Here is a 26,153-nt window from a genome sequence, read left to right as displayed (position 1 = left end):
AAGAGGGAGCTGAGTCCACGAGGGTCCACAACAGCCGAGGGCCAATCCTCCTGCATCATGGAGGCCCGAACGGGTCAGCTCTGGTCACCTGAGAAACCCACAGCCTCTCGTCGCCCTGCACCAGGCAACGCTGGCCTTCCCGTTCACTCCAGCTGTCTGGACCCCTCCCTCTGACGTGGCAAGTGGGGGCTAGGGGACTGTCAGAGCCCAGCCCGGCACAGGGAAACCCCAAGCAAGCACTGCCTACAGTACAAGAGCCTAGAAGCTGACTAACAAGAGGTAACAAGTGGCAAGTGCCACCACACCCAGGTGACTATGAGGACTAAGCTTGCGACAAATGTACCACCTAAGGTATCTACAGAGCACTCTCTGCACAGAGGCTCCAAGAAGTGGCCCGAGCACACGTCCGTCCCGGCTCGACAAGAGGCTTTCCTGGGTGGGTGGCGCTCCCCCCAGGGCTGGTGGCAGCCCAGGAGGCGGTCAGGAATCCCTCTGCTGAGGCAGCTCAGCAGAAGGGCGGGTCTCGGCCGCAAGCAGAGAATGAGCTGCCCGTTCCCAGGCCCCCAAAGGTCCCCCGTCTTACAGAGCCAGCCTGGAATGCTTGCCTTCCAGCACCGGTGGTACCGCACCACGGACCGGAGAGGACGGAGCCGCTACCGTTTCGTTTCCTGACTCCCTCCACTCAGGGGGAACCACGTACAAAGCAGGAGGAGGAGGGATTAATGGGGCAGCCCGGAGCTTCTCAACCCTAATGTGTCCATCAATCACATGGGGATCCAAAGGCACTTATGACTCGGGCACACATCCTGCATGCCCAACAGGCTCCCAGGGGATGGGGGTCTTCCAATCACATGGTGAGCTGCTACTAGGGTGCTGTCCATATTTGCTACCTTGTTTCTGGAATTTAACAATTCTGAGTGGCTTAAATGGGGCTTCTGTATAAAACAAACTGCTCGGGGCACTCATAAAATAGATTCACAGGAGTGCTCAGAAATATCAATACTGTTGGGGCGCCTGGGTGGCTCAGTCATCAAGCGTCTGCCTTCAGCTCAGGTCACGGTCCCAGGGTCCTGGGATCGAGCCCCGCATCAGGCTCCCTGCTCGGCGGGGAGCCTGCTTCTCCCTCTACCACTCCCCCTGCTTGTGTTCCCTCTCTCGCTGTCTGTCAAATAAATAAAATCTTAAAAAAAAAAGAAATATCAATACTGTTGATATGATTCACCAGATGCTAGAACGTAAACAGTATTAGGCTTTTTTAAAAATTAGATGGTGGAAAAGGGCTTTAAAAAAATAATAATTTAAAGACAACAAAAGCTGCCCACAAGGCATGCAGAAAATTAACAGACAAACTCGTACGGGGAAAGCTAGACAGGCTGGCAGAGCTAAAAATAGAGGCTGAATGAGGAGCATTTCGTGCAGGCTGGTGAATACCCTGCATCTCCTCTAAACCTCTACAGCAGCTCTCCAAACAAGTGGCTGGAGCGAGAGCTGTTCTCGAGCCTGAGTCTGTGCAGTCTGCAAACCTGGACACTGTCCTTCCAGACGGAGGTGGGTGGCAAATGGACCTCCCGACGGGCTGCACTCACTGATTTTCCCCAACTGTCTTGGTCTTCTCCAGCCCTCCCCACCTGACTGCCTACAGGAGCCAATGCCAGACCCCATTCCTTAAATACAAAAGGTCTGGAGAACTTCATTTCTTTAGCATCCCTTCCTCCAAGAACCGTGAGGTACACAATGCCAGAGGAACAGGGAAGCCGTGCAATACTCAGTCACCTGAGTGAGCGCCACATGCCTAGAGGCTGTTCTCTCTGCGCAAGCCCCAGAAGGCAGTGCATCACAGCTGAACTGCAAGCTCCACAGTTTCTCTCTAGGGCAGGGGTCAAGGCACTTCTGCAGGGGGGCCAGATGCAAAGGCTGCCAGAGGCAATGCACAAACAAAAGGGTGTGGCTGTTTCCATAAACCCGTATTTACAAAAACAGGGGCGGTGGGCTGGATTTGGCCTAAGGGAGTTTGCTGACCCCAGGTGTGGAGCACCCCTAATCAAACACCTGGAAATCTGAGAGTGAAATATGTGTACTTTCATATGCATAAAGCCCAGAACCAGCCTCCCAGCTGAACAAACCAGGCTTTGCTACAAACTGAGGAGCTTCTGCACTTCTGTAGACCCCAGTGTTTCTGGAAGTAAGTTGCGGGAGAGGGGAGAGAAATCAAGTCGAGGAGATGAGCCCACTAAGCACCACCTTGCAGGGTTTCACCACCGGAATCTCATGACTGGAACATGGATGTGGAGCAGGTGAGCGCCTCCGGACCCAGGGCAAGGCCACCACGATTACCAGGGAAACAGAAGTTGGTTGTCTTGAGTACCGAATCAGTGCCCAGAGCACTGGGCCTCGCTCTCTGCTCCAGAATTAGCAGGAACCTTATAGCAATCACTCTGTCTTGCACTGAAATGGACAGAACTATTTCTCATGACATTTGGACAAAAATGGCAACAAGAGGTAACTTCCCCCAAGGCCTGGGCTAACAGGTAGTCATCATACCTGTTGCTGGTGTGTGCATTCCCATATTAGTTTCAAGAACAGGCTGTTACTGATCAGCGGAGAATTTTACTGGGTCTTTTCTTTTTGATGCACGGACACAGCATCTGCCTGCCTGTTGCCTCCACTCCCAAGCTTACCCCCACACCCACCAAATTCAGCTTCTCACAGGAATCATGTGAAACAAGTCCATTCCCACGGCTGAAAGGACTCACACAAGCTGAGGTTATCTAGGAGGTTGGCATCAAAGGGATTTGAATATTTCCTAGGAGAAACAGACTCCTGTCCAAATGGAACACGGAAGATACACATTCTCCATGGCATCGCTTCAAACGAGCCCCGTGTTGAATCTCAGGCACACTAGACACAGCCAGCAAAGGGGGGTGGGAGCGGGGCAGGACCCAGAAATCATACTAACGCAGACAAAGGGAACCCCAGCAGACAAGAACACCGAAGGCCCACTCACCTTCAATCGGATGTGCTCCTGGGGTTCGCTAATCTTGTGTTAATGGATTTCACAGCACCCACGGGTTCTGCTTGTGCCAGGCTGATAATCTGGCCTCACAAGTCTGTGGTCTCACTCATCTGTATTTAGTTTTCCTAGCGTGGCTGACGGAAAATGCTGGAAGAAAGGGACTCGTTTCTCTTCCTGTGTTATACGTGCTCCCAGCAGCAAAGCCACATTCACAGAACCAGGACTAGGAGGCTCACAGTGAGTCCAAGCTCATTCTCTTGAGCTTCCAAGAGTTTGGGAAAACATTCAAGAAGTCAATAAAAGCAGCATTTAACTCTCTGGAGTTTTATTCAAGTACTGGGGAAGGAAAAAAACAGATATGTGGCAAAGATTTGCTCAGAGTTCTAAAGTCTTCTAGAATCACAAGCGAAAGTACGGAACTTTGGCAGTGGGAACCAAATGGCTAAGCTAGCTCCCTGGGGCTGACAACGTAGGGTCTGACTCCCAAGACTGTTGCTTCTCTCACTTCTCTGTTCTCCACCAGAGGGTAGAGAACACCCCTCCATGGTGTCATCTTACACCACAATCCCAAAAACGGATGGTTTCTGTGAGACAGCGAAAGGCTCCTAGAGATGAGGTGTCCTTTTTCCTTCAGTGGTTCACCCCTGCACAGCCTCCCAGCTAACGTGGCAGCAGCATGTGGACCATGAGCTGACGAGTACAGAGGGCCCACCTTCTCACTCTGCTTCCGAAAACTGCTTGGTTTCCTTCTACTGGCAGGATTTTCCATAACCTTCTTTAATCTGTTTCAAGATTCACAGCAGCATCTGAATAAAACCTTCTCATTCTGTCAAAGATGCTGAAGAGCACCCGGTGAAGCAAGCTTCTGGGCAAGGGGGAGCACACTGAAGAGGTCTCCAGCCAGCAGGGCGCCGTTCGGGTCCCCATGAGGGCCCTCTCGTGGGGTGGGGGCCAAGGACCGGTGGGGGGAGGACAAACCATCACTGTCACCACCACCCACCTCCTCCCCAAGGATCGCCCTCCAATCTCCCCATAAACTCCCACCCCATCATCGCCATCAGCTGCTAAATAACCTGAGTCTTGGACAGAAACCAAAGTCATCTTGGAAGGACCCCAGCCCTGTTTCCCGACAGAGATCGGGGACAGATGCGCAGATCCCAGGCATGCTTCTGGAACCATTATTCCTTCTCCTGATAGGATGCCAGGCATCACCAGGAGTTTGACCTGGCTAACTGAAAACGAGGCTACTTCCAGACTGCAGCCTCCACTTTGCTTGTCCCCTCTGACCCTGAAAAAAGATTTTTAAGCTTCTCATTTCCATTTCACAGGATAATCAAGGCCCAAAGAAGCAGGATGGCTCTCATCAGGCTGGCCACGGGGCCTGCTGGGCACTCAGCCTCAGCGTTCCCTGCAGCCCCAAGCTTGGCTCAGAGCAACACTCACACACGATGGCAAGAAGTCAACTGAGGTATGGGAAACAGCTGTCCTCACATCCCCGGATTTCTGCCGTCTGACCCCTCTGTCACAGACAGACTGTTACAGCCCAGTGTGGAAATCACCACCTAGAGAAACTGAAGCCTGTGCTGAATCTTCAAGAATGAGGTGGGTCCGGCCAAGACCCTGGGGTGGAGGGTGGACATCCAGGCAGACAGGACCCCAGGAACAAAGGCCTGGAGGTAAGAACCACACTTAATATAAAGCAGTGTTTCTAAGCCTGTTTCTCATAATTCCCAACCTAAAAAGCCTTTTCAGAATTCTTCTGATCATCTCCCCTGTGAAACTTTGGCAGCAGAGATAGACTGCACACCTGTTTGTGTCCTGTGGCCTTTAAGGGCCACAAACCCTTGCAGCAGTGGGATTTTTCCCTCTCAAGAACGGATGTGCACCCCCACTGAGAAGGCCCGGTATAAAGGGGCTACCAGCAGCTTCACAGGGGACCTGCTCTGTCGACAGGTGGACACCTGCTGTCTGCAGCCCACCCTGTCCTCCAGGGTCAGGAGGTGTCTCCCAGGCCCTGCCTGCCCCACCTGCAGCAGAAGCCCCACCTCTCCCATGCTCTGTGTCCAACAAGGACACAGTGCCAACCAATGCTCGGTGCTTTGGCAGGTAACGGGGTTCGTCCCCGGCCACAGCGCTTTCAACACCAGCAGAGCAGGAACAGCTCAGCTCTGTCCATCCTAGAGCTATGTCCAACAGGGCCAGCAGAAGAGCGAATTACTGCAGGAGCCATCAGGGCCAGCATCCTAGGGGGGCCTGGAGCTTTCCCCAAGCAGGATCCGCAAGGACAGTTGGAGGGGACGAACTGCAGCTAACGACAGTGACGCACCCTCGCGACAGCCCAACACCCCACCGTCTCCAGCAGCAACTGGCTTCAGGACACAGTGCCTGGGTCTGACTAAATCTGACCAGGTGCCGAGAGCAGAAAACCCCATCTCCTATTGCCCCTGCTCCATTATCTGCATTGCAAGAGACCCAGACAGGTTTCAACTCTGTCTCCAGTTTCCTCTAAATAAACCTCTCACTCAGATTTCCTGCGCTGGCCCTGCAACACCATCACCAGGACGGAGGCAGTGTTTCTCCTGAACCTCACGGCCTTGCGACCATCATCCCTTCCTCGCAAAAGCAAAACGCTCAGACTTGCTGTGTGGTTGAATGAAGCTGTGTTCACTGATGCTGTTCTTGAACATGTACGCTATTCTCGACATGGGAAGGAAGAGAGAGTCAAAATGACCTTAACCAACAGCACTGTTATCAATGAGCCCTTAGAACCCGGTGGGTCACCGGAGTCAGCTCTGGGAGTGCCCACATTGCTGAGAGCACAGAATCCTAATCCCCCTAACAGACTGTGATCTACACAACAAAATGGCAACGACCCAGGGAAGAGAGGAAATGGTCTGATTCGACTCCATAGGATGCAAAAGATACGTCCGTATGTTGAAATGACTGCTTGTCTCATTAGAATACAGTTTAACTCAAACCAAAATTTAAAAACTAAACTATGAAGAACTTCCATCCACAGAATATAGGGCGAGAAAAAGGTAACGTGATCCTGGCTGGACCAGTCTCACCCACAGGAAACAGAGCAATTCTGAAACCTGACACGGAAGGTTTCTAAAGTCGACCTTCCAATAGGAAGACAGATTTTCCCGTTTAATCAACTGGAAATTCAAGTTTGACAGTTACGGCACGCGAGGGCTTCATGTGATAAGGAGCTCTAGGCATCTTAATGGGGGTGGGGTTCAGCGGGCCCCCCCACCTTCACCGGGCCAGGCACACACACACCGTCCCACCCTGGTGGCCAACAGGACATAACTCACAGGGAAAGGGCTCACGTGTTCTGCCTTCACGCTTTGAGAGCTTGACTTCCAGTGAACAAAAGCCTAGTTCCAGCCACAATGACTCTGGGAAGGATCCCATTTCTCTCCCCTGCAGGCTGGTCAAGCCCCAAAGAGCAGCCGTTCCTTCTAAGCTTCCATAATACAAACTACACACAGATCCACCTAGAGGGGAAACAGTTCCTGTAGAACCCAGGACCTGGTAAGCACTGCTGGGTAGCACAAACCTCCATCGGGTTCCATTCTTCACAAAAGCGAACTGCAGCTTCCTATGTCCCCTGCCAGCCTCACTCCGTCCTGCTACCATGCCTGATGGGCCACCGCACGGACAGCTGGCCTGCAGACCTCTGCCCCTCACTCCCGTCACGTTCCTGGAACCAGCAGAACCCACATCTGAGCAATCAGTCATCACACATGCAGATGGCCATCTAAGGTCAAATGTTCAGGAAGCACTGAACACACTCAAGGGGAAGCCTCATAAAAAGACACCCCCAGTCAGTTTGCATTCACTCTTCCTTGAACGGGGGAAGGGAAGCAACAGGGCAGGCAGCATGCAAGGGCGGGCCATAACCAGAGCCAGAAGGCAAATGTACCAACTGTCGCATCCCTGGCGGCAAGCAACAGTAGATGCCAAGCCCTGGGTGGATGTCATTTTACATCCGTCCGTCCTGTGATGTTCTTCCTGAGCCCGTGTTGTTCGGAGGGCACACACCACCACTGGCTATCCCAAAGTGCACCTGCTAGCACAGATGACGGCTCAGCGCGGCTCCTCCCCCACACCACCCAGGTCCCCCTGCTGCTCCCGCAAAGGAGGGGAAGCCTGAGCTCACTGCAGGTGCTCCCGGCCGAGGTCACATCTGCGATTACTCTGTCAGGGGTGTCGAGCAGGAAAATGAATTAACAGGACCTGGAAAAGGAACCAGAGGAGCCTAATAGAATCTGATTAGAAAAATACTTTCTGCCTTCACAGGAAAGTTCTTTCTCTTCCCAGGAGCATCCATCCCACTGAAAAGTGCTCAAGAAACTCCTAGAAAAAAGATACAGAAAATGGAGTCCCTATCTTCTCTTGCTCAATCTGTTTGGAAACAAGATGTCAAATTGTACCAAGGGACCCTACCCATGAGGAAACCATGTCCCTGGGGGCGAGGGGGTGGGGGAGGGAATATCCAAGGGAGGAGGTGCGTCAGGAGTGGGGATGCACCCAGACCTGTCCTGCACCCAGACCCATCCTGGAGCAGAGACTGGCCCTGCCTTCCCCCCATGGTGGCCATGTTCCGTGCCTTCTGTTGTAACATGGTCTGCACCCTCTGGAGGTGGCTGGTAGTTAAGAGAGATACTTTGTTTCTAAAGCAGGAAAAATGACCTTTCCAAGCAGGGATGCTCCAGGAAGCCTCCCAGGGGAGGCAAAGCCAGGGAGGCACTTCAGACTTGAAGGACAGAACAAAGGGTTAACTTTAAAGGGAAACCAACAGGAGGGCAGCCCAGGGCCACGCCAGCCCTGGAGAAGCTTCCAGCTGACAGGGTGTGGCTTCACCTCCAGCAGGCACAAAGATCCCTGAGGGACAGAGCTGCTCTTGCCTTCAAGCTGTCAGACCCCAGGGCACATCTCCAGGCCTTCGTGGGGCCCCGAAAACGACCCCAGGCAGCCACAGCCCCTGTCCTGAAGCTCAGTCCAACAATCTTCCTCCAGCTTCTCACATAGACACTCTGAGGGCCCTTCATTCCCTGGTTAAGATTCAAAGGGATGCAAAGGGACAGGGTATGTGGGCCAAAACGCCCGGCTGATTAAACAATCTCCTACTGAGCATGCTCTGCAAGAGTGGAAACTTAATAGCAATGAAGCAGATACCTTATATCCTACAGAATGGCTACACTGTAATTACCCCGGCTCAGTCACCTCCCCACTCGGAACCTGCAGGCGACACTGAGCCCCTTCAGCTGTGGTGACAGCCAGCCCTCCTCCTCAGGGCCCAGACTGTCCCCGGGACCTGCCACTGGCTTACTCCACGTGGGAAGGGGCCAGACAATGCCCAGAGAATGACAGTGCCTCCACTTACCCATCAGGTCCCAAAGAAAAGCCAGCCCCCAGCCAAGAGGTGAACAGCTCCAAATCCCAAAACTGAAGGACAAAATCCCAACTGCAATTTGGTGCCCCCTATTCTGGTGGTCCAGCTCCCAGAGGTAAAAATAAAATTCAGAGACTTTCAAAAAGGCCACTAGGGCCATTCGTGGGACAACTGGGAGCTGTAAATACAGCCAGCAAAGTAGAGGGTGGTACTGGCTTAATGTTCCCTGGCCAGCAGTTATGGAGCATTATTTCCTCATTTCTCAGGACACACAGGTGGCAGTATCTGGTGCTGAAGTGTCCCAAAGCCTCCTCCAATGGTTCAGTAAAACAAATCAAATACATATTTACAGACATAGGGAGATAAGGCAAATACATCAAACTGTTATTTTTAAAAGCCTGAAAGAAAATCAACTTTCTTTTTAAGATCATCTCACGTAAAACATACATGTTTTTATAATCACTTCTAACAATTTGCAAGGACACATTGAACTCATGTGTTAGTATCAGGTAGGGGAGGGGAATTTAAGGATCTGGGTCTTTCCTGGGTTGTATGATTGTTTTCAACAGTGAAACAGGACGAGATTTTACTTTTCAGTGGTGGAGGCTGGGGACTGATAGTCTCTTCTGATCTGACAGAGAAGCTGCCTGAAACCGCAGGAGGAAATGAGCTGTAATGGATTGCTTCCTTTTCATCTACGGACTCACTTCTGCTCCACGTGTCCACACAAGGAAGGCTCCCTGAAGGCCAAGGCCGCGACCCAGGCCTGGCACTGGCCCTTGTGCTCAGGATGGGTCCCCTCGCTCTGGCTTCAAACAGCTGACCTCGGGATCCCTGACAAGCAGCCCACAGGGCCCCACTGTTTGAACTGCACTCCACTCCCCGGGTCCTGCTCTGCAGACTCGTTATGTATGAATGTGAAAGACGCAGAGCTTGCCAACAGTTGAAGCCTGAAGAGCAGTCACCCTGCTACACAGAGAACAGTGAACCCCTCCCCGGGACAGAATGATCGTTCACAATCTGGGTCCTTTATCCATTTAAAATGCCGCAGAGCATCCCGCGTCAGCAGGAAAAAAAAAAACGGTGCATCCATTAGAGAGTAAGAACGAGCCACAGCGGCGGTCATGCTGTTTAATGCACAAAATGGACTACTATACGACCGAGCTGGATTGAAGGAACCACAGCAGCCCGTCCTACCGCGACTCGGGAACAAACATAATGGTTAGCCAAAAAAAAGCAAGTCAGAGCATCACACACACATAAATCACGTTTATGGAAAGCCTACAAGAACAGGCAACACCAAGCAATGTGCTATTTTAGGACGTATCTATTAAATGGTAACACTATAATGAATGAGAGGAAACAATGAAGAGAATACTGAGGACAGCAGTTACTGGGGGAGGAGGGAGGACGATCAGTCAATGGAGAAGGGGCTGTGTGTTTCTTCAACTGGATGGGACTGCAGGCGTCCATGTTATCAGCCCTCAAGCGGACATACTTTGTGTTCATTCATGTTTGCATGAGGTCAGTCTAGACTGACCCAATGCAGGACCCTGTCCCACAGTCACTGCTACAACAACTGTGCTCAACTGTTGGAGTTAGAGAGACACGCTTACATAGGATGAAAAAATTTCCAGAATATCCCAAAGAAAATTAACTATAATTACTTTTGGTATTTATACTCCTTAAAAACAAAAAACAACAAAAATCCATCAGCATCGATTACTTTTACTTTTTTAAATAAATGTTTCTTCAAACCTGTGTCCATCTAGACTTTGTTCAAGAATCATGCTGGGTTAAAAAAAAAAAAAAAAAAAAAAGGCTGCAAACATCCCTCTAGGTCTGCAACTTTTTTATTCCATGCCCCCGAAATACCAGAAGTCGTGTACTTCTCCATGAGGTTTATGCGGCCACCAGGAGTCGTCTCCTCACTTGTCGTCCCAGTCCTGGGACGACGAGGATCTAAATGCCCTGTCTCTATGGGCATGCTCCAATTCCTCCTGTATTTTTAATCCATTTATAATGGTCTCTGCATCCCATTTTAATTCATCGCAGATTTGCTCGTTGTCTACTCTCTTAGACACTGTAAGAAGATTTTGTAGAGATTTTTCTCCTGTCTCCTCTTCCCCTCCAAAGAGAGCGCACCCAGGAGAGTAAGCAGAGGCTTTCTGGTGTCTTTAAACACATCATTTGCTTTCCTGAGAACCAGGCTCTTTTCTTTTTGATCTAATTTAATAAAAATAACACTTTCTCCTCAACACAGATGTAGAGAAGAACTACAATGAGAACCAGAGTGCCCCCCCCACCACAGGTGCCAGTCGCCCTGCCCACCCGGCTCCCGAGGATGCTGTGGGAGGAAGCAGGACCCACCCCAGGGCCTGTCAGCCTGAATGGAGACCCAGGAGATCCGAGGTGGATCCCCAGATGTAGGCACTAGCTGCTTCCTTGCCCCGGGCTGAAAAGGGGCTAAGTTCCCGACACCCAAAACCCTGGTGAGAGGAAATCTACGTTCCCCTAGTGGCTCTTCATTCTCCTTCCACATCCACCATCTCTCCTTGCCCCAACATGGGCCCCCAAACTAACACATTTGCCCACAAAGGCCCCACGCAATCCCTCACTCTAGCATCTTTTAAGTTTCTCTCCTCAGAAACGAATGAGGAGTGTCTTCAGGGAGAAGTGAAGATGAGACCTATCTCCACCGCCTCTGCCCCCCAGTGCAGGCCCCTGGGGGCTGCTGCAGCGACCCCTGCCACCTCACATCCAGGTCTCCTCCCTCCCACGAGACAGGGGAAAACGTGGGAAGGAGGGTAGAGAGAAAACCTACAAAAGTAGGTGTAACATGAGAATAACTACTCATGGCAGCATGGCACCCTAAAAGGGACCAAGAACGGGAGGCAGGAGAGACCAGCGTCTTTTATTCTAATTGGGCCAGGAGCCCCTCGACAAGTAGCCCCAGGGAGGGACAAAATCCATCTCCCATCCCCACATCTCAAGAGTTAGCATGGGGTTAAATGTAAAAATCCCTTAAAATCAGCTCCTGGCACAGCTGAAGAAGCTTCCAAAGCACTGTTCCTGCTCTGTGCCCCTCATGTCATCTCCTACACATTGGCAATTCAATGCATCATCAAGTTCAGCCACAGAAGGGAACACTCCTGATCCCAGGAGAAGGTGCACCCAGAGTAAGCTACTAGATGCAGTCGGATGTGTACACACCAAGGGCTGCACTGCTGCAGGCGTCCTTCCAGACCCACGGAGATCACCACTGTCGGTCATGGAAAGCAGGTGCACGCACCAGTTTGCTGCGCTCTCTTACGGCGTCCGGAACTTTGTATGTAAAAACACAGGTGATGCTTTGCTACGAACAAAAAATAAACGATTTAAGACTTGTGCTTCGAAAAGTGGATGATGAGACAACACGAGGTTTTGTTTCTGCCTTCCACCAGGAAAAAAATGGTTTAAAGTGCTATAATAAAGTAATAGTAATAGTTTTCCACTTATTTTAGTGATCTTAAAATGCTACAATCAACTAATAAATTTAAAAGGGGCGCCTGGGTGGCTCAGTCAGTTAAGCGTCTGACTCTTGATTTCAGCTCAGGTCACGATCTCAGGGTCCTGGGATTGAGCCCGACGTTGGGCTCTGTGCTCAGTGAGGAGTCTGCTTCTTCCTCTCCCTCCGCCCCTCCCCACCTCGTTCTTGCGCACACGCGTTCTCTCTCTCTCAAATAAATAAAATTTTAAAAGCAATTAATTAAATTAAAAAATAAATTTAAAAAACATCTTCCCTCTTATTGTTTTCCTGGGGTAATCCAATTCTTCCCCACGTATTCCAGGCAGGCCCTCCTCCAGAATACTAAATCCTACGCTGGAGGACACACTTCAAAAATGTCCCCCAAAAAGGAAAAGGCATCCAGAGGAGGGAACTCTTGAGGACTGAACTCTGAGGAGAAGGTGGGAAGGGGAGCCCTAAGAGGAGGACGAAGGCCCTGAGATGGCTCAGGGTGGACCCAAAGGTGGGGATGGCCCCTGCTGTGGAGGGGCCTCCAGTGATAGATAACCCGCTCCGTGCATCCGACAAGAAGGCAACAAGGCATATGAAACCTGTGCACAGAAAAGGTTCCAGAGAACACAGCCCCTGGGCTCAGGAGCACCCCCATCCTCTGCACACGGTGCAGGTAAGCGCTCACACACACAATGGCTGAGGCATCCTCCTGGGCGGGAAGAGGGGGGGAGCACATCCTCAACAATCGGAATATAATCCAACAGACTCTGGGACCAAATAATGCTAACCATATAAGATGCACCTTTTTCTTCAACAACATCACCACTGAGCAGTACACCTCAGCCGAAAACTGATCTTGCCCCTGCCTCGGGAACTCGAGGTTTTACATTATATGTCAGTAACACCCATCTGCACCACCAAAAACGCTCCAAGGCTCCAAATAAGCCTCTAACCCTATTTTCTTTGCAACAAATGACAATATGGATTAGACCTTACAGTTGTTCTCTGAATTTGCTGAAAAGCAAGGCATAAGCGGAGACTGAGCATGCATTTTGAATGTGCAACAATTATGAGCGCACCGGGCCCATTAGCTGCTGCAGAAAACATGAATGGAGAGCGGACATGAAGCCACTTAGTGCGGCTGGTATAAAACATCAGAAGAAAGGCTTCAAGCCTGGTCTTTAGGAAAAAGCATGACAGCTTTACTGATGACAGAGGGACAAAGTTTAAAATGTGGCTGACTGTAAAAAAAAAAAGGGGGGGGGGGCGCCTGGGTGGTTCAGTTGGTTAAGCGACTGCCTTCAGCTCAGGTCATGATCCTGGAGTCCCGGGATCAAGTCCCGCATCGGGCTCCCTGCTTGGCAGGGAGTCTGCTTCTCCCTCTGACCATCCCCCCTCATGCTCTCTCTATCTCATTCTCTCTCTCAATAAATAAAATCTTTAAAAATAAATAAAAATAAATAAATAAAAAAAATAAAATGTGGCTGACTTGATGCTGTGCTGAAAAAACAGGAGGGCAGGAGAGCCCCCCCCAGATCACTCAGTGACTCGGGCCTTAAAACATCCATGACCCGCAGCCAAGGTATCCCGATTGCTGAGATAACTATTGGACAGGATTCAGAGTTTAATCACCTGAACTTGAAAGCTCCTATAAGTTCAGCAATAGTCATCTTAAAAGTGATCATTAGAATCAAAGTGATGGTTTTCATTCAGAGAGCTGCAAGTCCCTAAGACTGCTCCTATCGGTCGGGTGGGGGGGGGGGGTGCGGAACCAGCAGGGGGCCGTGGCTGTAACTGCACTGCCACGCCTACAGCCACCCAAGGGCCACGGAAGGCCACCTGCCCGCTGCCTGCCGCTCACTGGCCCTACAGGGGCCTCTTGATCCACCCACACTGCTCCTCAGGACATGCACAGCTCTCTCCCTGGCTCCTAAAATGGTCCTAAAATGCCTCAAGGCCCCTCCTCCTTGGGGCTCTGCCCAGAGCTCCCACCACCCCCGCCGGAGGTCTCCATCCTTCCTCGCTCCCCTCCTCCCGGTCCGTGGTCAGACGTGCTCTCTCAGCCATGCCTCCTTCCGGGACTCCACTGCGTCCTCACGCCTCCCACCTGCACACATACACTCCTCCACTATTCCCCACTGTGTTCCATTCCTTATCCGGTAAATTACACCATATACTGTACTCAATTCAGTCTTTCGTCTATCTCTTTGCCTCGCCAAACGGGACTGGCTCAGGAACGCCAGTTTGTACCTGTCCCCTTCACGGCTGAACCCCCAGTGCCTGGCAACAGGGACCTGCTAAACTGTGAGGGAGGGAGTGAATAAATGAATACACAAAGGAACTATTCGGACTCCCACACCTGCCTACCTGTTAGAGAAGCAAGGCGCTATTTGGAGGTTGGGGGGAAGGGCAACAAGGGAGGAAAACAAAGTCACTAAAACCTAAGAAAAGCTGACACACTGTCTAAACCAGGCACACAGTTAAAAATATGTCTGTGGGGGGGCACCTGGGTGGCGCAGTTGGTTAAGCATTGGACTCTTGATTTCGGCTCAGGTCATGATCTCAGGGAGATGGAGCCCTGCATCAGGTTCCGTGTTCGGCGGGGAGTCTGCTTGGGATTCTTCCTCCCTTTCTCTCTGCCACTCCTCCACCTCGTGCGCACGCTCTCTCTAAAATAAATAAACCAATCTTTAAAAAAAATATTTATGCGTGAAACTCGGGTGAGGCTCTCCTCCCAGATGGAGCTCTGCCCACACTGTTCATGGGTGCCGAGCTTAAGCACCAAGCTACACAGTGCAGGGGGACAAAGAGGACCACACACGGCGCCAGTACCTGCGGGAAATGCACCCACACACCCATGACCGTGTGCGCGCACATTCACACACGCACACGCCTATGCACAAACATGCCCACATGCGTGCATTCACACACACACCTATGCACACACAAACATGCCCATACCTGAACATACACTGCACCTGCACGAGCGTGCGCGCACACACACACAGAGCTCCATGTGATCGTGCTGTAATGAGAGAGGGCCACAGAGAAGGCAGATACCAACTCCCACGGGAAGCTAAAGGGAGACATTTTTCATGCAAAATCGTACATTTAGATCCATTGATCTGTCCTTCAAAGATTATTAGGACTTCCGCTAATGGAAATGGAAATTTTTTGTTCTTGATGAAAAAAACCATTAGGAGCAAGGAGAAATGCAATGCAATTTAGCAATCTAAGCTCTAAAAGATGAACCACTTTCAGGGACAAGCAAGTAACAGGGTTAGAAGCAAAGGCCTAAGTCCTACACAACAAGCCAGAAAGGTCTCTGTGGCCAGACCCTGGAGGGCTCTGAAGGCCAGCCAAACAGACAGACAGGGCCCTGAGCTCCAAACACAAGTGCCCCCACTCAGAAAGTTCTGGAAAGCAGACCGCGGCCTGCGGGAGCATGCAAGGGCAGGCAAGGGCAACATCATCCCACCATGCTGGCCTCACACTTGGACCATCAGAGCTCAGAGCTCAGGATGCACACAAGCTCACTAATCAGGCAGACCAAGTTTTGCTGAAGGCTGCAGACATTCAAGCCTCAGAGGGGGCAGCCTTTGCACGGGCCGTCCCCAGGGCTGCTCTGTGGCTGGGCCACACACGGAAGGCTGTGGAGCTCTGAATGCACTTGCAGTGACTGCCTAGAGGGGGCCAGGGGCCTGGGACCTCCACTCACACATGGTCCCGCCTCTTCCTGACTGCACTTCTCCCTGAAAGTTGGCAAGCATGCTCTGGCGACAGGGAGCAGCACTGGGGTCACCGCCGCCCACCCCCTCCGTGGGGTGCTCCTGCAGGGACCCAGGCATGGCAGCAGGAGGCTCAGCTCCGGGAGGTGGGGGTGTTCACCAGGTGGTGGGTCCTTCTCCATCTGCAGACACGCCAGCAGAATTCCAGGGGAGGAGGTTGGGGAACCAGATGGAAGGCATTTGCAGGAAAAAAGCATCCCTGGGTTCCTCCTTTAAGGCTGGCATTTGCTTCCCACTGTTACTTGCCTGGGTTTCTCTGCACTATTTTGTAGTGATTGATAACTCAACCAAGGAACCCTAAACAGGGCAGAATGAGGTTGAAAGCAAATGCCCCAACAATGAGAGAGAGCTGCCACCCTTTCCGGGCATTTATCTATGAAGGTTTCCCAGGGATTACCATGCTGATACTTCCCAACACAGCTCTCAGGAAGCACGACCACTATCCCAGTGTCACTGGACCAGGAAACAGGCACGGAGTGTCGCTGAGATAGACGGAAGCACTCTGTAGCATGCATATATTACGATGAACCTGAACAACAATTCAAACATGGATGTATGTGCATAAATAAACTTCTGATTTGATTAAGTTTCAAACATTTATCCAAAAAGGTAAACTTGGGTTATGGAGACAAAAACATCAGCCCAACCAGTAACAGAGGAGTGTGGCTGAGGGGGGAAGGAGCAGATGGGAACTCTCAGAGTTCCCACCCGGGAGAAAAACCCCAACAGATTTTGCACTGGCCTCCCAATGCCATCTTCCCAGCATTCCTTTTCATTAGAGCAAAGGACAAAAGAACAAAGACCCAAAAAATATAATAAAGCTTGGCTGATGATTTTAAAAATTGGAATAGGATGCTTGCCATGTGTTTAATCTGAGCCAGAGTGTAATTTTGCTCAACATTCCAAGCAAAATCTTTGTTTTGATCCTTAGCACTAAATGCCACCCAGTTTCTAATTATCTGACATGCTTCTATACAATTTTAGTTATCATATAGTAAACTAACAAGTAATGGATGTACACATTTCCCTAAGACCATTCTACACTTGTCTAATCCAGAAAAAATTAGTCATTAAACTTCCTTACATATTTCCTGTAAAATCCACTTGATTTCCTGCCTACCACAAACATCTGGATCTTCACTAATCCTAAAAAAGAAAAAAGTCAAAACCTCTTTCATCACAAGATGGCTGACTGTGGTTTTTAATGAACTTGACCATTTTTGATTTTTTAATGGACTACCAGTAGACGGGAAAAAAAACTTTTTTGGAACAAAACCTGCACAGTAGGGCCCATAATCCTATATATCGCTGATGCTCATGAACCTGGTCGTGGTTTGCTTTGCAGCCCTTCAGTCTTACCAGACTGGCACCACACATGGTTTGGGGGAGATTTTTCCCTAAGATCCGCAGCAAAGCAAACCATGTTTTTGTTTGCTTCAAACGCCATCATGCCCGGTCAGAAGCACTGAGGACGCAAAGCAAAGAGAGCAAACCGTGTGTTTGCCAACTTACAAGAGCCGCCGAGTGGAAGGAGCCCACAGCTGCCACTCACCCGCACCCGGGGGGGGGGAGGCACAGCACGCAGGCCACACCGCACAGGGTAAGACGCCAGAGGTCCACTGAGGTAGGGGCATTTGGTTTTCTTCTTACCGGTTTTAAAACATTCATTTCTCCCAATTCGTTTTTATTTGAAGCACTCGGAAAGCTCTAAAAAGAAGCCTAGTTTGGGACGAGCCATTCCAATCCATCCATGATTAAATATCTGTGCAGCTATAAGAAACAACCTGGACGAAAAGGTGAGCATGAGAAAATGTCACTGTGACAAAGATGAAGTAGCAAAAAAATGGACACACCACTGAGCAAGTGACACACGTGAACCCTCACAGAACAGAAAGGTGGGAAAAACAGACCCCCCCAACAAGTAACCATGCTTGCCTGCAGACGGAATAATTACAGGTGACTTTTCCCCTTCTTCACAGAGTTCCACATTTTCTATATTAAGCAGGTAATAGGTTAGTACCCAGAACAAGAGTAGAATTTATTCCCTACAAACTCTAACTTTTTAGGGTCAGCTCTTTTTCTCCTGTCTTCTCTTTGTCCTGTTTAAAAGTCTAAAGCCTAAACAGGCATCTGGCAAGTGTCCAGGCCAGTGGGGGCATCTACCCCGCAGGGCTGGGGCTCCTGCTTGCAGTGTAGGGGCAGAGCTGGACAGAGAACCACAGTCTCCCAATCCCCTCGTCCCTCGAGGGCCACTACATGATCAAGGCACAAGTCATTACAGCATTTCCAGGCAGGCAGTGAAAGGTTACACGGGAGAGGCTCAGTCACAAGTCATGGGATTCACAAAGAGTGGACAGGGCATGAGGACAGGCGGCACCAGGGCCAAAAGGCAGGTCGTGTTCCCACCAGCGAGCAGGAGGGGACAAGAGCAGTTGGCAGCTGGGAGCGCTGCACAGGGGAGAGCAAGCAAGACTCCTCAGTGGCGGTGAGCAGGGGCGAGGCCGGCTGCACAGGGGCAGGGGAGCCCGGCCGTGAAGGATGCCCGCAGGCATCAGCTGGACCAGGACAATAAGCCGGCATTCCAAACTCAGCCTCTCCACACTACGTCTGCATCTGCGGTGCCCGTGTGCTGCCCGTGGCCAGCCTGCGCCAAGTGCCCCAAATCATTATCCCGCTCCTCATTTTCCAATTTTTAGTCTCTAAACCACAGTGTAAGTTAGCAGATGGCGCCAAACAGCCCGATACTCAGCAGGGCCCCCCGCCCCAGCCTGAGTGGATGGCTGAGCCCCAGTAACAACAGGTATGCCCCCGACTCTGCAGGGTGGAAGAATCACCCGCAGGAACTTCAGAAACAGAGTAAGGGGACTGTTGTGACCGGCAGAAAAATGCCCCCCTACCCAAAGATGTGCACATCCAAATCCCCAGGTGCCCTGTTACATGACAAAGGGAGCCTCGCAGATTAATTTAAGGATCTTGTTCTAGAGTGTCCAGATGGGCCCAAGGAGCCATGAGGGAAGCAGGGGAGAGAGGTGACGTGTGGATGGAAGCAGAGGTCACAGAGAGACTGGAGGAAGCCACCCTGCTGCCCTCGAGGCCGGAGGACGGGCCACGTGCCAGAGAAGGCAGGGAAAGGCGGTGGGCGGGTGGCTCTCCCGTGGCGCCTCCAGAAGGAGCACAGCCCTGCCAACACCTTAACTTCAGGACACGTGTCCTCCAGAACTGTAAGAGAATAAATGTGTGCCACCGGGTTGGGGGTGATTTGGTACAGCAGCAACAGGGAACTGATACCAAGGTCACAGGGACCCTGTGCACGCCCATGTAATTACTCGCTACAGGAATTAAAAGCACAACCTAACGGCATATTTCATTTGGCAGGAGCCAAACCAACAGTGCACGGACACCCTCACTAAGGGACGCTGACATGCCAAGACCAGGGACTGGCAGCATTCACTCGGTTCAGTAACCTGGCAATAATTGGGCCCGAATTTTATGGAACTGCCTCTTGTGGAACCCATGCGGCACCGTGGTCACGGGTACTTTATAATACATCCATTTAGCGCCCTTTCTTCAACAGAAACTTCAGACTTCCAGCTCTGTCAGCTTCCGTGACCCATGTCTGCACACACAGGACAGGCGGGGCGGTGGGGGCTGCCGCGGACCTTCTCCAAGCTTGGGTGCCGATGCTTGCCTCCCCAGCCCTAGGATCCCAAAGCCACACTGAGACTTAAGACTCAGCAAGGACCTAACACGCCTCACCTCAACTCTCCAAGCCCTGGAAGACAAGTATCCCCGACCTGGCCCCATCACCCAGGGAGGCGCACACAGCCTCTGCCCAGACGCTGCGCTGTCACAGCTGCGAGCCCTGCCCTAAAGGCTCAGGAGGGCGGGCAGGCCCCGGCAGAGCGCCGCCTGCCCTGCTTCCTTCTCTCCTCCACGGCTCCACCTCCTGCTCCTCATGCTGCCAACAGCCCTCACTCACAGGTCCGGCTGCGGGGCTGAAACACATGGTGGTCCCAAAGGCTCTCGTGCACACGTGGGCACCTTATAACGTGCTTAGGGGATCCACCCAGTTGGGGACAGATGAACACAGGAATGAAAACACGCTGGATGCAGATGCCCGCTATTCGCCCCCGGTCTCAGGCTCTGCAGGAAGGGCGCTGAACTCCTCCGGCCCGAGCCCTCTGGCTTCTGTACGAACTCCCTGGAGCTGTCCGGTCAAAGGCTGGCTGTGCACCTTTCCCCCTCACCCCAAGGACACCTGACCCAGACCATCTGCAGCTCTTGCCAGTTCGGTCTCCACCCACGGGCTCTGGGATCAGGCAGCCTGGACACCAAACCTGGTTTCTCCATCCCCCACCTGGAGGACCCCACATAGTCTCTCAGTTTCTTAATCCCTACAATGACATGATAACAGAGATTGTGTGGATTATTAGAAGAGGTGGCCAACATCCAGAACTCCTGGCACCCAGGAGACGCTCACTAATTGCAGCTACTATAACCATCAGCACAGAGTAACCTCTGGTGCGCACTACAGAAATACCAGCTCCCTGGAGAGGACTTAAAACAAGCCCTTCCCACAATACAGAGCATCAGTGTCCTAACTATGACAAGGCAACACAGGGGCTTCCTGGCAGTGCAGCTAGAAAGCTTACCAGGAGGCAGAGGGGTGGCACAGAGTTAAGACTCCCGGGCAAGAGAACTAGGTGTTTCGCAGCCCTCAGCAAAAATCTGCCCTGCAGACAAGGAAGGAAAGAGAAAAACACAGTAGGACAATCAAGTAACCAACAGCCAAACAGAGATGGGAGGCACTAATCACAGCCAAGGTCACCAGAAAAGGGTGGAGACGCTCATTCTTCCGAAACTCCTGCATGAAGGAAGCCGGCTAGACCGAATCTGTGGAGAAGCCCACCTTCTTCCGCTGACCATCTCGGCCACCTCTCCTCTGCAACCCCACACACCTGGTTCTACTTGCCCCAGAGCTTTGGGCACGGCCCAAATGCCAAACCTGAAATCAGCCACAAGTCCATAATCAATATTTTTTAAAGATTTTAATCATTTATTTATTTGAGAGAGAGAGTGCGCACATGTACGAGCATGAGCAGGGGGAGGAGGAAGGAGAGAGAATCTGAAGCAGACTCCACACTGGGCACAGAGCCTAACACCGGGGCTCCATCCCACGACCATGAGATCGTGACCTGAGCAGAAACCAAGAGTCGGACACCTAACCAACTGAACCACCCAGGAGCCCCTCATAACCGATATTCTTATGAAACCTAAGAAACTGAAGGCTCGGGTGGGAGGGGGAGGAAGAGGCAGGAGGAGGGAACCTGAGTGTGCGGTGGCAGTCCGCCCCCCAGCCAGGGGCTTGCAGGATGGAAGGACTAACTCCCCCAGCAGCCACCACCTCCCTCTCAACCCAGTGCCTGGTGGGTGGAGCGGGGAGGGCATCCTCCTCACTGGAGGGTAAACTGGTACAAACTTTCTGGAGTCAATGAAACATTATTTTTATGGAAGAAAATTTTGGCAGAACAATTACCCATCTAGGACATCACAAAGAAGTACTCAATGCAATTATTTTTTTTTAAGATTTTATTTATTTATTTGAGAGAGAGAATGAGAGAGAGAGAGAGCATGAGAAGGGGGAGGGTCAGAGGGAGAAGCAGACTCCCTGCCGAGCAGGGAGCCCGATGCGGGACTCGATCCCGGGACTCCAGGATCATGACCTGAGCTGAAGGCAGTGGCTTAACCAACTGAGCCACCCAGGCGCTCCAACTCAATGCAATTATTATGAAAACATCCTATAATGTATTGTTCAGGACAGTGGAAAGCCAGAAGGAACTTAAACGTGCAACAAAGTGGCCAACTATGAAATATCCACGTGCTTGAAAGGATGACAGAAGCAATTTGGTGAAGATGCTCCAGAAGGACCGCCACGCCTGAAAACATCCTAAGAGCCTCAGTCCGAAGATGTGACTGGAAGCAAGCAAACTACACCCAAAATGACAAACACAAAACCTATATGCTGCATCTTGAAATGCTAGATTTGGGGCTTTTTTTTTTTTTTTCTGTTTCTACTTTGAATAATCCTACAATGAACACAAATCATAAATGTTTAAAGTAATAATCTGTTTAAAAATAACAGGATGGCTATTTTTCAGGCATTTTCCCACTTAATAATGTCTTCACTGAGGTCCACTTGGACACACAAACCGCACGTCCACGCTGGGACTGCTGCCTGGCCAGTGGCCTGCTAGACCAGCCGAGTCCTCCTGCTTTGGCCACACGCTGCCCCCCAAGTCCCGCTTCACAGGGACAGTGCACCCTTTCAGCCGCCGCCCATTCCTACCCATCACTGTGGCATGCTGAACAAAATACAAAGTTGACACAGAAGAAACACTGTTTCACTTTCACCGGGTAGTCTCAGGAAGACTCCAAGTTTGACAGTACTTCCAATCTGGGAAGAAAACAAGAGTAGACCACCCCCATCCCAGAAGTCTGCAGAGAGATGCCCCCCAAAAGAAGCCCGCCACCGTGGCACCGCCACTGTCTCATCCCATCAACAGAAGTCTGCCTGCATAATTTTTTGGACAAACACTACAAGAACTCACCCACTTTCACCTACTATTTGAGAGGAAAAAACAGTGTTCTTTTAAGTTTTAGGCTCATTATGCATCAAAACTATTCTCAACCCAAAGAAGCAACATGTGCCTCAAATTTCCAACCTCAGGATGGTGATGGCCTTTCCCACATCATTCCTACTGTTCACACCCACATCTGTACCTGCTTCTAATTTTAATTTATGCACAACAATCTCAAAAAGGTCCTACTGCTTGTTTTTTTTTTATTTTTTTATTTTTAGGGTTTTTTTTCTTTCCAATAATTCACTCCTTGTTACCCTCACTTATCCACAAGAGGCTTTTTTAAATGTAAACCATTTTGTGTAACAGGATTACAAGAGGAATGTTCTATATTTTCAAATGATTTTCTTGCTGAAAAAATAAAAATCTAATTCACTGTCTCCAAGTAAACAGAGACGGATTATCAGCAAAGGCAACAACCATGCCCAAGCCTGCCCTAGCAGGGGGCAAGCCAGGGCATCTGTGCTACACCAAACACCTTCCCATAGGGCTCATCTGGGGACGCTCATCATAGCTGGTCCCCAGGTTTGCATCAACCACAAGAACCCAAATGTGCCTGGATTCATCTGGCTGAGTGGCCCTGCCTTTGAAAAATAGCCATCTGGATATCAGTTCTCACTCAGTCTACCCACTTCATAACCCAGTCCTCTCCATCTTGTTATGGAGACGTCTGCTTAGGATCATCACATCAGTATCTCAAGCTTCAGAGGAGGCACGGACATAAAATACAAATTTAACATGAAACAATTACCTACCAAAAAGAGGGGAAAGTAAATGTAAGGGATCAATCTCAATTTTTCTCTGCTCAATTTCAAGCCCACCCCATCTACTCACCTTAAGAAATTTAACCCTGACATTTTAAGGTGATATTCACATTCTGCAGACTCAGGAGAAATGCAAGACGCATTTTAAAGCTTTTATTTTTTAATGAAAAATCCTACTTTGCAAAAGAGACATTGTACCTAGAATCTGTACGCAGCATCAGTTTATCTAGAATTTAATATCTAGTTAGCAGCAGTATCCAGGAATGGACCCAGAAGACGCCTGATTCTTACAGAATGCCTCCCTCCCATTGTGTGGGGTCCAAGTAAAGGGAAGGGCAACGTGCAGCCCGCTGTCCTGTTCCCTCTGATGCACGCCGCTTCCTGTGCTCAGGGAGGAGGAACTGTTAGGCGCCTCTCCAGTTACAACCTTCTGTTTTCCTACTTTGTGTGCCGAGAACATTTACGGGAAAGTGAGGTGTGTCCTGCCAACCAGGCCCTTGGGAGGGGCCTCTGGGAACGGAGGGGGGCAAGGGGACCCTGGGACCTGGTTAGAACCACAGTGGCACTGGCTTCTAAAGGAGGTTTTGAGAAACTGCCCACCCACATCCTCCTGTCCAGATTCTCAGCTGGAAGGCTCAAAACTTTCCACCAGGTCGGAGCCCCCTACGAATGTATACTTTCACGCCCACAACACACACCATTGCAGCTTCCTCGCACACTGTACCTATACACATATGCTGCCGAACCCGGCAGCCAGGCAGGACGTCTGGGGCCGGGGCCAGCCCCCACCTCACCCCAGTGCCCACTGGTTCCAGGCAGAACCTGTATCCAGAGCCGGTGTCTGTGGGCATCGCTCACAGGGTCTGCCGCGCGCACTGCAGGGACCCAAGTTCAGCCAGATGTCACGTGACAAGGATGCCCCAGGACGACCGCGGTAACAACGCTAAGCAGAAGCACAGATGACACGCGTCTGTACTGTGCCAAGCCCTGTGCTCGGAGGTGGTACCCCTTGCAGCGCTTTTCACCCCTCTCAACACTCACCACACAACGCAGAGCAAACGGGGGGCATCACCCCCCTGGATAGATAGGGAAGCAGAACCCGATCCCACGATTTGCTGAGGTAACGCAGTGGCCAGCAGGGCATGCAAACCACGCCCCCGCGTCTACACTCACGGTAGCTCCTTCCCTGCAGACACCCAGCCCAGCCGGCTCTGCAACTAGATAAACACCTGCTGTGACGTCCATGGATGGCACGAAACACTTCTCAAAACTGGCTTCACAGGAGGACTAGAGATGGGGGAGGGGAGCTCAGCAGACAGCTCCCATCCTTGAGTGGGACCTGGGCCACCTCTCCCAGGAGCCGGCTCCAGCAAGGTGCATCCACCACAGGGTCTTGTCCTCGGCACCGATACATCCGGCTTAGAGGAAACTGCTCCCTTCACCCGAAATGCCCCAGAGGTGGGCAAAGACTAGACCAGCATGAAGAAAGGTTTTCTTCCTCAGAACCTCCCAACAAGCAAACAATGAATGACAGAATCACAAACTCACCATTCTGCAACCTCTAAGCATAACTGGATCCAGGCCGTGACCACCAGCGGCTGCTACCATCAAGGTCTGTTCCTCCTGATGAAGCCCAGCCACCACCCAGGAAATAGTCTACCAAGCAAACCAGAAGTGGAACCAAAACAAGCCTTCAAAACCACCAATTTATGGGGAAACAGAGAAAGCAAGGGAGCATGTAAGTAACTCCAAGGGGATGCAGTTAAAAAAAAAAAAAAAAATCCAGACTAAGGAAACACCACAAGACACACAATCCAGCTTTGCAAACATATCACACGGGAAGAAAGGAAAGACGGCCGCGGGACCCACGCATTAAGAGACCTAGAAGGATCGTCCAGTTGCACTGTCTAGACATTTAATGGATCCTGATTCAAACAAGTTGAAGGACAAAAATTATGGTACTCCAATTTCCAACTGGACATGAATGCAGTACTTGGTGATATTAAGGAACTATTAAACTTTTTTTTGTAGATTTATTTATTTGGTGGGGGGGAAGAGGGAGACAAGCAGACTCCCCACTGAGCACAGAGCCCGATGCGGGGCTCAATCCCAGGACCCTGAGATCATGACCTGAGCAGAAACCAAGAGTCGGATGCTTACCCGAATGAGCCACCCAGGCGCCCCAGGAACTGTTACTTTGTTAAGTGTGATAATGGTAATGTGGTCATATATGCACACGGGCGCACACATGTATGCGTGTGTGTGTATGTTTTAAGTTCTCTTCTTTAGAGACAGGTACTGAAATATTTATGGGTGAAATGACATGGTGTCTTGGACTTGCTTGAAAATAACATTAATCGGTGGCAGAGTATACAGAGGAGATAACACCAGCCATGGGCTGATAATTACTGAAGCTCGCTGATGGTATCTGGGAGGTCATTATAGTACTCTACATATTCTTCATGTGTTTGAATTTTTTCCTAAGTTTTTAGAAAATAACACCTCAAGGGTACCTGAGTAGCTCAGTCGGTTAAGCGTCCGACTCTTGATTTCAGCTCAGGTCTTGATCTCAGGGTCATGAGTTCAAGCCCCAGCATGGAGTTTACTTAAAATAAATAAATAAGTGAATAAATAAATAAATAAAACCTCAAAGTTCAACTTAGACTTTCTTCTACCCTCACTCACACACACAACACATACACACATAAATATACACATAATTCTGTATTTTCTATGCATACCCTTACACCTTCGGGATGGGGGGTGAATTGTCATTCAATACCCTTGGTCTGAAGGTTCCACATCTATAAATTGGCAATTATATCTGTCTTCGAGTTGCTGTGAGGATTAAACCAATTAATAAATATAAGCTGATTAACATGATTCAGGTCACATAATCTGCAAATTGCACTCATTAACAGTGCCGGGTTCAAACATGCCAAGGTTTTTGGCTCTGACCATCCCGCTGCCTTGAACAAGGTGGGGCCCCGTGTTGCCACGGCCCAGACAAGGCCCAGGGCAGACGACCCGTCAGCTGCAGGAGCAGCATG

The 26,153-nt window shown here is 50.7% G+C and overlaps 1 protein-coding gene across 8 annotated transcripts in view; it reads right to left on the bottom strand.

The window, feature by feature from the left end:
* The window catches only part of AGAP1 (ArfGAP with GTPase domain, ankyrin repeat and PH domain 1), a 517,580-nt gene that overhangs the window by 466,799 nt on the left and 24,628 nt on the right, over positions 1-26,153 (bottom strand). The window contains exons 1-2 of one of the 8 annotated variants that reach the window (XM_064587294.1): positions 14,420-14,582; positions 11,628-11,769 (exon numbers count right to left, since the gene is read on the bottom strand). The exons of 6 other annotated variants lie outside the window; for them this stretch is intronic. The gene's annotated coding sequence lies outside the window, so the exon portion shown is untranslated. Of the gene's footprint in view, positions 1-11,627; positions 11,770-14,419; positions 14,583-26,153 lie in introns of those variants that run through there. One more of the 8 variants, XM_064587293.1, reaches the window with a different exon arrangement.

The sequence above is a fragment of the Mirounga angustirostris genome, unplaced genomic scaffold (assembly GCF_029215605.1).
Source record: "Mirounga angustirostris isolate CCGP_5_RB_7025 unplaced genomic scaffold, mMirAng1.0.hap1 SCAF_3, whole genome shotgun sequence".
Lineage (NCBI taxonomy): Eukaryota > Metazoa > Chordata > Mammalia > Carnivora > Phocidae > Mirounga > Mirounga angustirostris.
Note: the sequence above shows the minus strand (reverse complement) of the source record. Positions and strands in the feature narration are given on the sequence as shown.